General features: G+C 45.0%; 1 pseudogene; it reads right to left on the reverse strand.

Annotated features, from left to right (window-relative positions):
- Positions 1-9,920: 9,920 nt before the first annotated feature.
- Vdac2-ps5 (voltage-dependent anion channel 2, pseudogene 5) lies at positions 9,921-11,882 on the reverse strand (annotated as a pseudogene).
- Positions 11,883-12,130: the final 248 nt, after the last annotated feature.

A 12,130-nucleotide genomic window follows, 5' to 3' on the forward strand; every position in this document is an offset into this window, starting at 1 on the left:
TCAGAATTGTCTCAGCACTGATAGCATTTGCTGTCTGCACAAACAGCTTTCTGGTGTATTGATCAGGTTTGGTTTATGTGTATTAGATAATCTCACTTAAAGAATTAACCTATACAATACACTCTGAAACAGAAAAATACATCACGCACACACAATTATCCAGTCAGCTAAAAGGTAACAAGATTTGAAATAAGACTTACTGTATCACTGTTTTAAACTCCCGGCAACAATATTATAGAGTAATCTAGTATAATAAATACCCACGTGGCATCATGGAATACATTAACAGGGACATGGACAAAGGACCAAAGTACTTCTAGCCAGAGGAAAAATCGGGTAATTCATATCCTCTCATTCCCATCCTGAATTAATAAAGAATAATTCAAGATGTATTAGCTAGGTCATGAAGATGTTTAAAGATCTACCTGGCTCAACCGCTGATTTTCACCTAAATTAATTCCAATATTATTTAGACCTTTCTGAACCAAAACAATTTTTTTGTAATCTAAGCTGACACCATAATAGCCTCATAATAAACACATTCACATCTGTTTTTATCAAGTGATGTGTGAAACACTTTAATGAAAGTCGCCCAGTACAGTCGTCATTGCAACCCATGAGGTGAACAATATTGTTTCATTTAACAGTGATTAAGCGATGTCTGTGTCATCATCACAGCTAAGTGAGAGAGGATGGGTCGTCTATCTGAAATCACAGGAAGTGGTCCTTTTGCTCCTCTATTTCCATTTCAATGCCTGTGCTAAAGACCAAACCCACAGCGGTCATGAAAACAAAGCCATGCGCTTCAAATGAAACCACAAGTTCCCTAGTATGGCTGTCATTAAGAAAGCGCCCACTTCTCTGCCGTCTTAAAGCTTCAGCTCCTGTCAGTTTGCATCCCCTTTATTTTGGAGTACAAAGGGGGTTAAGGGTTACACCTGACAACAGAAGGAAGAGAAATGACTGTAAGTTAACTACTTGAGAAAAAAAAAAGTGGGCCGAAGTAGTGGAATTTCCCCATTATTGATTGGATAATAAAGACCACAAGAAGCCAATCACTGGGTGAGGAGGAGGCGGGGCTTCTGGGTCCGAGGGTTCCGGGGAGGAAGAGGGAACCCAGGAAAGGAAGCTTCTTTTGGATGATGGGAACAGAAAGAGGCAACCAACATGTAGGATGGGGGCTGTTAGTTCGGGTGGCAGAACGGAATCCACCAGGATCCGCCACCGGAAGATTTCTAACATAGAATAGTTGGTGAGATTAGGATTCTAGATTCCTCTCCCAGCGATTGTGTTATCTGTTGATTCTAAACTAAGATTGCCTAGTGTTTTCCATTTCGATGCCATTCACCTGAGCTCCCGAGAAAGGTCACTGCGGCCAAGCATGGGTTTGCAAGAGTGCATCCCAGCTAGCGGTGGAGACTTGGGAGTACTAAGCGGGGTCTGGCAGCAGTCTGTCTGGGGGAGGAGAGAGCCATCTTGGAGCTCTGGAGAGGCAGAGCCAGCTTTGGTGGGACAGGCTTTGGCAAAAGGGAAAACATTTGGTCTCGGGCTCGTATGGGCTGGGAACAGAACGAGACCTCCAGTCGGTGCCTAGCCGGTGATAGCGTGGATTGATTTTTTTAATATTACACGCTACAGGCAGAGTCCTCTTGTCTAATTGGCCAGGGATCAGCAATATTAATATGGTAAGTGCTCCGAGCCCAGGTTCTGGAGCGACAAACTGGACAAAACAACAACAAGCCGAACTCTGCCTGCCTGTGAGAGACAGGCATGATAGAAATAAGGCTTTGCTGATGCGAGCCTCTGAGGCGTGGGAGTGGTTGGTTACACATGTCACATCTCGAGTGATATATGTGGTGCTCAAAAGTTGTTCATCCCCAAATGAAGACTCGGGGCGCCACACCAAACCCATGCGCTACCAAAGAAAACAGTAGGGATGCCTGTTAGTCAGCGTTCCAAAACTCTGATGAAACAGGGAGACAACATCTATAGTAAATGAATGGTTTGGGCTCACAGTTTCAGTCTATGTGGTGGGTGGGCTATGTGTTCTGGGGCCTGTGAGGCGGAGGGTATATGTCGCTATAAAGTTGCTCCCTCCTGACAGCCAGGAAATAGGCAGAGAGGAAGATGGGGTCTGAGCTACCAGCATTCCCTCCGAGGATACAGTCAATCTCCTCCCACTAGGTTCTACCTCCCTCTAGGGTCACCTACCTCCCACTAGGTCACTTCCTCAGAGCACCACAGACTGGCAACCAGTAACTTAGCAGAGGAGCCTTTAGGGGACGTGTAAGATCCAAACTGTACCTGTAATCCCAGCACTTGGCCTAGCAAGCACAAGGCCCTGGGTTCAGTCCCCAGCTCCGGAAAAAAAAAAAAAAAAAGAAAGAAACAATTTGTGACCCTGCCATGTAGACTCTCGACCCCACTAACTAGGTCATGGCTACTGCCTGGAGATTCACCAAGTGAATTCTCTTAACATCCAGACTCTGGGACAGATGAGCTTACGTGCTGTAGCCCTAGTGAATTTGTGGAGGATGACTTTTGCTTTGGCTCTGATGTTTGCATTTTGGAGACAGTCTTGCTCACTAGAACTCACCGTGTGGACTGTGCTTGGCCTCAGACCTTCAGCGATTTCAGGCATGCACTACCATGGTCAACTCTTGAATGGTTAATAAAAATACCCTTCTAAATGCTCACTGTTTGTTTCCAAACATTGTTTTAGAGACGGCTTATCCAACTACTGTGCTTGTCCAGGTACTAAGAAAGCCACCTCTAAATACACTCTTGATTGTTATTTTTTTTTTTTTTTTGGTTCTTTTTTTCGGAGCTGGGGACCGAACCCAGGGCCTTGCACTTCCTAGGCAAGCGCTCTACCACTGAGCTAAATCCCCAACCCCTCTTGATTGTTATTTTATGTGTATGAGTACTTTGTCTACAGGAGTGTATGTATGTATGTGTACCATGTGTGTTTCTGTTGCCTTGGAAGATCAGAGGAAGCATCATATGCCCTGGAACTGAAGTTATCAATGATTGTGAACCACTACCTAGTTGCTGGGATTTGATCATGGTCTGGAAGAACAACCAGTGTCTTAACTATTGATCAATCTTTCCAACTCCACACTTCTGGTGGAAAGAGAAGAAGAGAGAGAGAGAAGGGAAGAGAGGGAGGGGAGTGGGAGGAAGTGAGAGAGAGACTTTCTTGGTTTGTCTCTGATGCAAATTTTGAAATTAACCAATCAAAATGAAAATTTCCTTAATAAAATTGCTTAATAAAACTAATACGAGGAACCTTTTCAGAATAATACAGGGTGGAAACAACCTGACAAGTCAAAGAGAGCAAACCTTTGGTGATCAAATGAACAGTCTAGATGCTACTACGGGGGTCACATGATTATCCCTTACCAAATATTGGCTGCATTTTCTTTATCAAGCCATATTTAACAAATATTTCACTAATTCCTAATGGGAAAGCTAAGATTCACACAGAAATACCTATGATTTATGGGCAATGGTACAGGAAACCATTGGACTTAGACTATACTGCACATGCATTTACTCGCTAGCAGAAATCTGGTGCCCTCATGGAATCTTTACAGTCTTAACAACACAATTTTGGGTCGGGGGGCTGGAGAGATGGTTCAGTGGTTAAACCCCCTAGCAACTGCCTGTTATTCTTGTCCACAGAGATCTGATGCCTCTGTCCTTTGTGAGCACCGGCATGCATGTGCACACACACCCACAGAGATACATAATTAAAAGTTAAAAATTTGATCCTTAGGAAGTTACAGTTCTGAGAGTACTAAGTACACTGAGTAGGTAAATTTGAGCAGTGAATCTAAGGTTAACATTTGCTACCCCCGCTCCGGAGCCCAGACTGAGCAAAAAGAGCCGACACAATTTAGGTAGAAGGAACCTTGGCCTAACTTATTCCTGTGTGAGCCGTTACACACCATCGCCTGGGTTTTAAAATCGGCATGCATACACAGGCTGCGCACACATGTACTATGAACACGTATCTATCATGTGTTCTCAATGTGGGTCCTGCTGACCTTTGCAGCCAACAATCTGTCATAGACCGAGCCAACTGGAGACCAACACCAGCCCCAGCAGAGAACTTGGGACTAGATGTTACAAACGTTGCTATTGGTTGGTTCATTCCTGCAGTTCCAGGTTGGGGGGTCAAGCCATGAGTAGCACACGTGTTAGGCAAGCATTCTACCACTGAGCTATACCCCAGCCTGGCCAGGAACCTATTGACATACATTTACTGGGTGCCTATACATAGACTTAAATGGATGCTTTACTAATCTTTTAGGAAGCTTGTACAACTCCAGGACAGCTCATTAAAAAAAAAACACACATTCTTTTCATAAAAGGAGCACTGAAGAAGAAAATATTGAAACCTTACTTGTCAACGTTTTATACGAAAAATTTCAAGGAACTTAAATCTCATCCCAGCTAAATTTTCAACATGCTTTATCTAGCCAAGCTCCACTCCGACATGAACATTAGATATAAAACAGTGAAATTACGTAAGTGCACAGGGAAGGGAGAAGGATGCCGGGATGCGGGATGCGGGATGTCAGTTGTGCATCTGTGGTCCAGTGTGTGGTCCAGCGTGTGGGTTACCACTTCTTGAACTCTCTGCCAGGACTCCAGAGGCTGTGCCTTTAAGCTGAGCCAACTACAGCTGCCTGAAGAACTTGTGTGGAATGTGGAATGTTATGGGAGTCTGTCTGGTCATGGCCATGGCGGCTCTGGCTCTGTTTGTGGGCAGGCAGCACGCTCACATTTCTGTTACTTTATCCTGATGCAAGTTGCCATGGAGACTGGCATGAAGGAGGCAGTCAGCCAGGTAGAGTTCTAAGTTGAAGAACACACACACACACACACACACACACACACACGTACACACGCTCTTTGACCTAGTCATTGCCTATTTGGGCATATGGTTAAATTTCTGTTTCTTGTCTAACTTGACAACGAATGGAAACAAAACAAAACATCGAAAAAAACCACCCTACCATCAGACAAATATCAGTTACTGACTTCACCCATTAAATGCAATCCCACACAGCCTGGAGGAGCAGCAAGCAGGCAACTGCTGGCAGGACCTACCAGTTTGCTTGGGCGAAAGATAGAGCTTACAAAGAAAGGAAAGGGATCTGGGCCGTGGGGATGTCCTACAGTTAAAGACAAACGTGACCTGGTCAGGTGTGGCGACTCACACCTGTAATTGAAGCACTCTATAGCCTGAGGCAGGAGGATTCCTGTGGGCTTTAAACCAATGTACTCTACAGAGTGATGCTTCCAAAGCAAAAGATGGGGGAGTGAGAGCAAGGCTAGACAACGTGAGTGGCCTACAAAAACGTTATAAAGTGACATGGCCTTAATTCTATTTGTCCATCAAAGTGTAGAGCATCATATAAGGCTTGGAGATTTTTGCTGCTGCTTTTTTCTAAGCAGCTAAATTGGGTTTTATTTTTCTTTGGAATTCTGAAAGACCTTAAATTTAATATAGTATTTGGTGTTCAGAACACTTTTCACTTCGGCATTCAAATTCAGGCGTTTTGTCAAAAGCGGTGATAGAGTGCTGAAGTGCGCCTAATTTGGGAGAGATTCAGGAAAATCAGAACCCGTGGTAGTTTCCCCAAACCACACCGCAGACATACACAAGACCACTGTGAATTCCACTTAGCGCTTATTTAAAAACGAATCTCTACAGAACATACACAGTTGATAAAACAACCCACGTTATCTATCCAGGATGGAAACCATGCCGAAAGCATCCCTATATTCCCGACTTCGAGAGAGAAGACGGTAAGAGCATAGTCTCCAACCAAAGCAGAAAACACATGTGAGACTTGCCTTTCTGTGATGATTGCTGTTTTGACTGGAAATTGGCTCCTAACCAAGCCACTGTCTGGGTCTTACCTGTGTGTGAATAAGTGTACACACATGAGCACACTCACACATGTACTATAAACACACCCCTCCACATTCCACACACCGCCACCACCACCTCCACTACCATCACCACGAGGTATATTGATAACCTTTTACATAATCTGAGAGATGGGGAACTACAGGCAGGTGAACCCTGGAGACTCCTTGGCCAGCCAGCCTAGCCTTCTGAAAGAGTCCCAGGCCAGTGAGACTCAGGAGGACACGGAAGAGGGGGAGGGGGAGGATGGTGCTAGAGGAACAGCAGCTGCATTTGTTCTCTCATCTCCACAGAAATGCCCACATACATGCAGACATGCACATGCAAACACACATACCCACCCAGACCCGGGTTGTTATAACAGAATATAGAACATGGAATAAATATTCATCCTAAAATGCTACCCATCTCCAATGGTATTTGAGCATCGTTGCATTTAGTTCAGAACTCATCAACTGTCCTACCATGACGTGTTAGTGAAGGTATGTCAGAGATTAATTGAAACATCACTTCCATGGCCTTTCTCCCTGCCCTCACCCCCAACCCCAGGCTCTAACCTTTGCTGGGACTTTAAGCAATCCTGAAAATGAGACCCCCCCTCCTCGACAAGGGCTCTATGATTTTTTTAACTTTCCAGGAATAAAATGAGTGGCATGTCCCCACTGGATCATTAGGCTTTGAAAGATTCGCCTGTGCAAAACATATGAAAGTTGGTTAAACGAAGAGCTAGTCTGGGGGGAGGTAGACAACAGAGAGGCTAAAATAGTCATTTTCTTTCAGAGCTGAAATTGTGTGGAGGATAATTTTCCTCTAGTGGCACCCAGCAAAGGGGAGAGTTTATCTCACGCGTTTTATCGCAGAGATAGTTTAAGAGTGATTCCATCCATGGGTCTCCTAGGGACAAAGTTGTCCCTGGCAGGCCTGTGCCTGTGCGGGATGCTCAGGAGACGCAAACCGGGACGTTGGTGTATGTAACTGTTTCACCGTTGCGTACATTTTAGTCATGTCGCCTCCGGTTCCCTTCCATCATCCACGTCCCTCTTCCGTTTCTGCTCAGCGAGTCCTCACTTACTTTCTTCTCTCTTTGTTGTGTGTGTGCCCTCCCCCCCCCACTGCGTTTCTTCAGTTCCTCACGTGAGTATGTGTGGGGGGTTACTAGGTGGACCAAAGGAAACCCACCTATAGCTAAGCCACTGAAGAAAGCCACGCCCCTTCCCTAATACACATTCACTGGGAGGGGCGTGGCCTGCGGGGCCCAATGTCTCATAGACATTTGGTTGGTAGTTCTTGTGATCGCCCTGTACCTGCTCTACTCCTTTATTCTGAGATGCCCAGAACATCTGTGTCTAATGGTAGCCTGCTGCCCACCTCTTTATAACCTAACTAGATTCTGCTCTATCATCTTTCTCCGGATGAAACTCCTCTGTCCAGAATTTGCCTCCTGCAGAGCCTGCTGCATGGTCTAACACGGGGGCTAAACGTTGATAATCTGATATAAATGTGGTTAACGGGTAAGAGGGATCGGTTGACTGCTACTCTGGATGACAGAGATATGCACCATGGACAGACCAGGGGACTCAGAACACCTTCAGGAACCTGTGAAGAGACTTCTAGGTTTTCAAGTAGAAGAAAGAGAATGAGCTTTTGTATCACAGTGTTTTTGTACATAACAGTAATATTTGTCTATTTTTCTCTCTTCATTTCATACGTGTGTGCCCATGTATGTGTGTGCACATTGTGTGCACATGTACAAACATCAAGACCCAAAGACATCCTTCATCGTAAGTCCACCTTATTCAACAAGACAGGGTGTCTCAATCAAACCCAGCGTTCACCAGACCTCAGCCAGATGGCTAATGTGATGAACTAGCTTGTTCTGGGGTTCCCTTGGCTCCTGCCTTCCAAGGTTGGAATTAAAGGCAGGTCGCTATGCTCTCCTGCCACTGGCTGGGCTCTTGTGACACAGCACTGCTCCTTGTGCTTTCTCCGCAGGTATGTCAACCTCGGAGCCATTCCCAAGACTGACCCTTGTTGTTCAACAACAGAGTCCTAAAATAGAATCCTTACTGATTTCAATTGAGGAAGACGCCCAAGAGGACAAAAGTGCTTAGAGCCCAGGACATTTCAATGTGGAATGTGCTATGTAGTGACTGGGGCCTTGGCCGATCAGGAATATGCATTTGTTGATCTTCTTTCTTCCACTCATGTTTAATTAATTTTGGATTATTTCTGTGTGATGAATTTCTTTCAGAATAGGAATCAAAAGTTATGTTTTAGAAGTAATGCGTGTGTGTGTGTGTGTGTGTGTGTGTGTGTGTGTGTTTGTATGTACAGTATTTGTATGGTCTATGTACATGCATGTATGTAAGTGTGTAGTCTGTGCACACATATACAGCAGTCAGAGGATGTCAGGTGTTCTGCTTTGTCCTTTTCTGTCCTAGACATTTGAGACATTGTCTGTCACTGATCCCAAAGATGGCTGTTTGCTAACAACTCATATTAATCCCCTTGCCTTCAACCCCACACCCCTATGATTACAAGTATACATGTGATTGTGGCTGTGCCCTGTGTTTTGTGGGGTTCCTATGGGGAACCCAGTAGGCTCTGTCTTTGGGCAGCATGAGTTCATATCCACTGAGCCATCGTCCCAGGCAGAGAAGTATTTTTCAATGTCAATTTGCAAATGATCAAAATGATTTGTAGTTGAGACAGCCAAAATAAAACCAGGTATCATGACCTTTAGGCAAAAATATGTGTCCTTTCTGTGTAGTGTAGCTCAGTGGCATGGTGTCTTTGTGGCCAGCCATCAGTGTCTGTCAATATTGACTGACCTGTCGGCAGAGGAAGGAGTCCTGGTAGTGAGTTCCTGCTCATGTGGAGACCCATGTTCATATGATTATTCATTCAAGGGCTCAAACGCCTACCTTTACATGGAAGGGAGATTAAAGTGCTAAGCCACATTGTATTCCATATCCAAACCCACAACTTTGGCACAATGGCTTTCTAGAATTGCTTAAATAGTTATAGCTTTAAAGTCCATCTAAGTTCTGATAAGAAAAGGACACGCTAGGGGACTAATTGTTTGGTCAGGGACCAAAGAAATACCATCTGTGCACAGACTTTGGGGCACATTTAAATATCCTTTATATATTGTATAGTGATCAAAAGATAGGATCATGTGAGAAAGCTCCCAATTTGAAGAAAAATGTCAAGTTGCATTTAAAAGTATGTAGCCAATTTCAAACGTAGATGACTCAGAATTTTTATCCCAGTCAAAGACTTTTTTTCCCTACATCTACATGCGTACTCATATGTGTGTAGAGGGGTGTGTGTGTGTGTGTGTGTGTGTGTGTGTGTGTGTGTGTGTAGGGCCACAGGTCAATAGTAGGTGTCTTCCTCAATCACCACCATCTTACTTTTTAATTCCCCACCTCGTTCTGCTGTCTTATTTTTAAAGGAAAGTTTCTTACTGAGCATGAAGTTCACCAGCTCAACTAGACTGTGTGACCAGGAAACCCCAATGGACTTCCTGTCTTTGCCTTCCCAGCATGAGACTACAGCACAGCGGATGATCCCGGGGATCAAACGCACATCGTCATGTGTGTGTGGCGAGCATTGACTTGCTACGGTGTTCCCCTAGTTCTAGCATGAGCTTCCTGCCAGTGTCCTCATGCATCCAAGGGGACTCACGGAACGTGGCACCAAGCTCTGGGTACAGAGCTCGCCCCAGTAAGTGTCTATTGCTTCTGAGGTTGTCTTTGAATTCTCATTTGGTTGAGTAGGTCATCTGAGCTCTACAGGAAAATCTGGAAGCATCAACACAGGAAATCTTGGTAATTAACACAGGAGGGCATTGTTTCTCTGTGATAAGCAATAGAGGCGCCAAGCAGTGGGTTGCTATAGACCTTACTGGAAAATATGGAGGCTGAAACCTGATTGTTACTCTGATGTCCTTAATATTTCACTCTACTAACACTTTATTTTTTGGCATGGTTTTCATAAACGTCTATTTCATCATCAGTGGGTAGCACATTTAACTGTACTTAACTGTACATTTAAATAATGTATAGGAGGCCACACGGCCGCAGCGCTGATAACGTGATAACCATCCGACTAGAAACCAGCCAACAGGTGACTGTCTAAATATTTAAAACATAGCTCTTGCTTAATAATCCTTTGATGTGATCACCTTCTTGGGGGGAAGGGGGAGCCTGCTGGTCGAATGGAAATATATTAAGGCCAAATCTTCTGATATCCGTTCCCAAAGGTTTCTTTTAACTGGATTAAGCCTCCAATTCCAAGGCAAGCCCAAGTTTGTGGCCTTCAGCATTAAAGCTCTTCCTGTCTACCAGAGCAGACAGTGTAAGCTTCCCAGCCGGCCTCAGGGTCTGAGTATAGCCCACTCCAATTAAACTAGAGTTGTTGACCTTTGCAGAAATAAAAGCAGTGGGGTCCAACTGGTATTCAGCTACAATGCCAAAATGAGTGCAGTTGGTACCCGATGTCCAAGCAAGGTTTACTGAAGTCAAAAATCTTCACATGTTTTCTGATAAACTGATCCTCCAAATTCTGACCCATTGTTTACATTTGTGTAACTGCGAAGTTACTCCTTGTCGACTTAGACTTGGCACTGTCAAAAGTCAATTGGTACCCAGCAAGCCAGCCCTCGTAACCAAAGACAGCTGACCCATGGATGGCAGGTCCAGCAAAATCAAAATCAACATCATAGCCAAGGTTTGTACATTCCCTCTTGTAAGCAGACTTGATTTTTACACTTTTCTTTCCTGTGTTCGGTGAAGACGTGGTGTCCAAGGTCAGTTTCAAACCTTGACAAATCAGGTCTTCAACTGCAATCCCTGTCCCCAGAGTGTTGTCCAGTGTTCCATTTCTTGATGAAAGTCGGACCATACTCACACCGTTTGTACTTGGTCTCCAGGGTCCCACTGACTTTGCCAGTGTCTGCATTAGAGGAGTCAGATTTTGAAAACCCCACACCGCCGCATGACGTCGTTTCCACGACCAACTTTACCAACCCAAAGCCAAGTCCTTTGTTGAAAATGTCTCTGGCAGCTTTGCCAAGGTCAGCATAGGGTGGAGGGATACACATTGGCCGTGGACATGCTGGTACACAACACTCAGCCGTGGAGAAGTCGTGGAGGGAAAAGGTGATCTTCGGGTGTCCTGAGGGGCGCTGCGGCCACCACTGACTCCCAGCTGAGGCTACTCCGTTATCTGGAAGTTGCACTGCGGCCGCCGCGGCTGGAGGGCCAAGTGAAGCCTGCTAACACTTTAAAAAGATTCCGTGGTATGAGACAGAATGCTCTGTGTCCAGTCCCTTATCATATCAAAGTGCTCTTAAGCAAAAGAGATTTATGTTTTAGACTCAGCTTCCTATTATGACTCTAATTTAGATAACCCAAGTAATGATTTTGCTTGGTGTTAAATTCCTGGGCTAAAGCCACAGCTACTTCTGTTTCCTGAGCTGATGTATTTGGGGCAGGGAAGCAATCTTTTTGTTTTTCCTTTGGTCACAATAAGAGGTGAACGTTAATAACTTCAAGGCAGTTAGAACTCGTAGCCCTGTCTACTCTGTCTAGAGATCTAAAGAACTGTGGTGAGTCATCCTCAAAGCGCCTCTGTAAAGCAGCAAACCATGATGGTAACTCTCCTGCATCCCTTCACAGTCAGATCTACTCTGAAGTAGGCCTGCAGAGGCAGCCCAAAGGCAGGAAGGTCTTGGGCCTGGAAGAATCTCATAAGCATAAGAATCACCACTTGGAGCAAGGGGGTGGCTCGGTGGGTACAGCGTGCACCTTGCAAGCATGAGGACTTGTTAGTTAGCTCTGAGTGGCAGCATCCTCCTGGAACCCCAGTGAACTGGGGAAAGACAGGTAGACCCCTGGGGAAAACATGACCAGGAAATAAAATGGAGAATGATAGAGGCCCTCATGCTAGCCCCTAGCCTTCATATGCACATCTATAAGTGCATGAACTTGTATGCATACAATACCACACACATACACACACACACACACACACACACACACACACACACACACACACACACACATGCACACCTTAAAACCAGAGTGAAGCATAAGGAAGAGAGATGCTGGCAGTCTGCATCAGAGATGAGACCTCAGAGCAGGGCGGGCCTGACTTATGCACAATTCAGGGGACATGTTT

The sequence above is a fragment of the Rattus norvegicus genome, chromosome 8 (assembly GCF_036323735.1).
Source record: "Rattus norvegicus strain BN/NHsdMcwi chromosome 8, GRCr8, whole genome shotgun sequence".
In the NCBI taxonomy this organism is placed as follows: domain Eukaryota; kingdom Metazoa; phylum Chordata; class Mammalia; order Rodentia; family Muridae; genus Rattus; species Rattus norvegicus.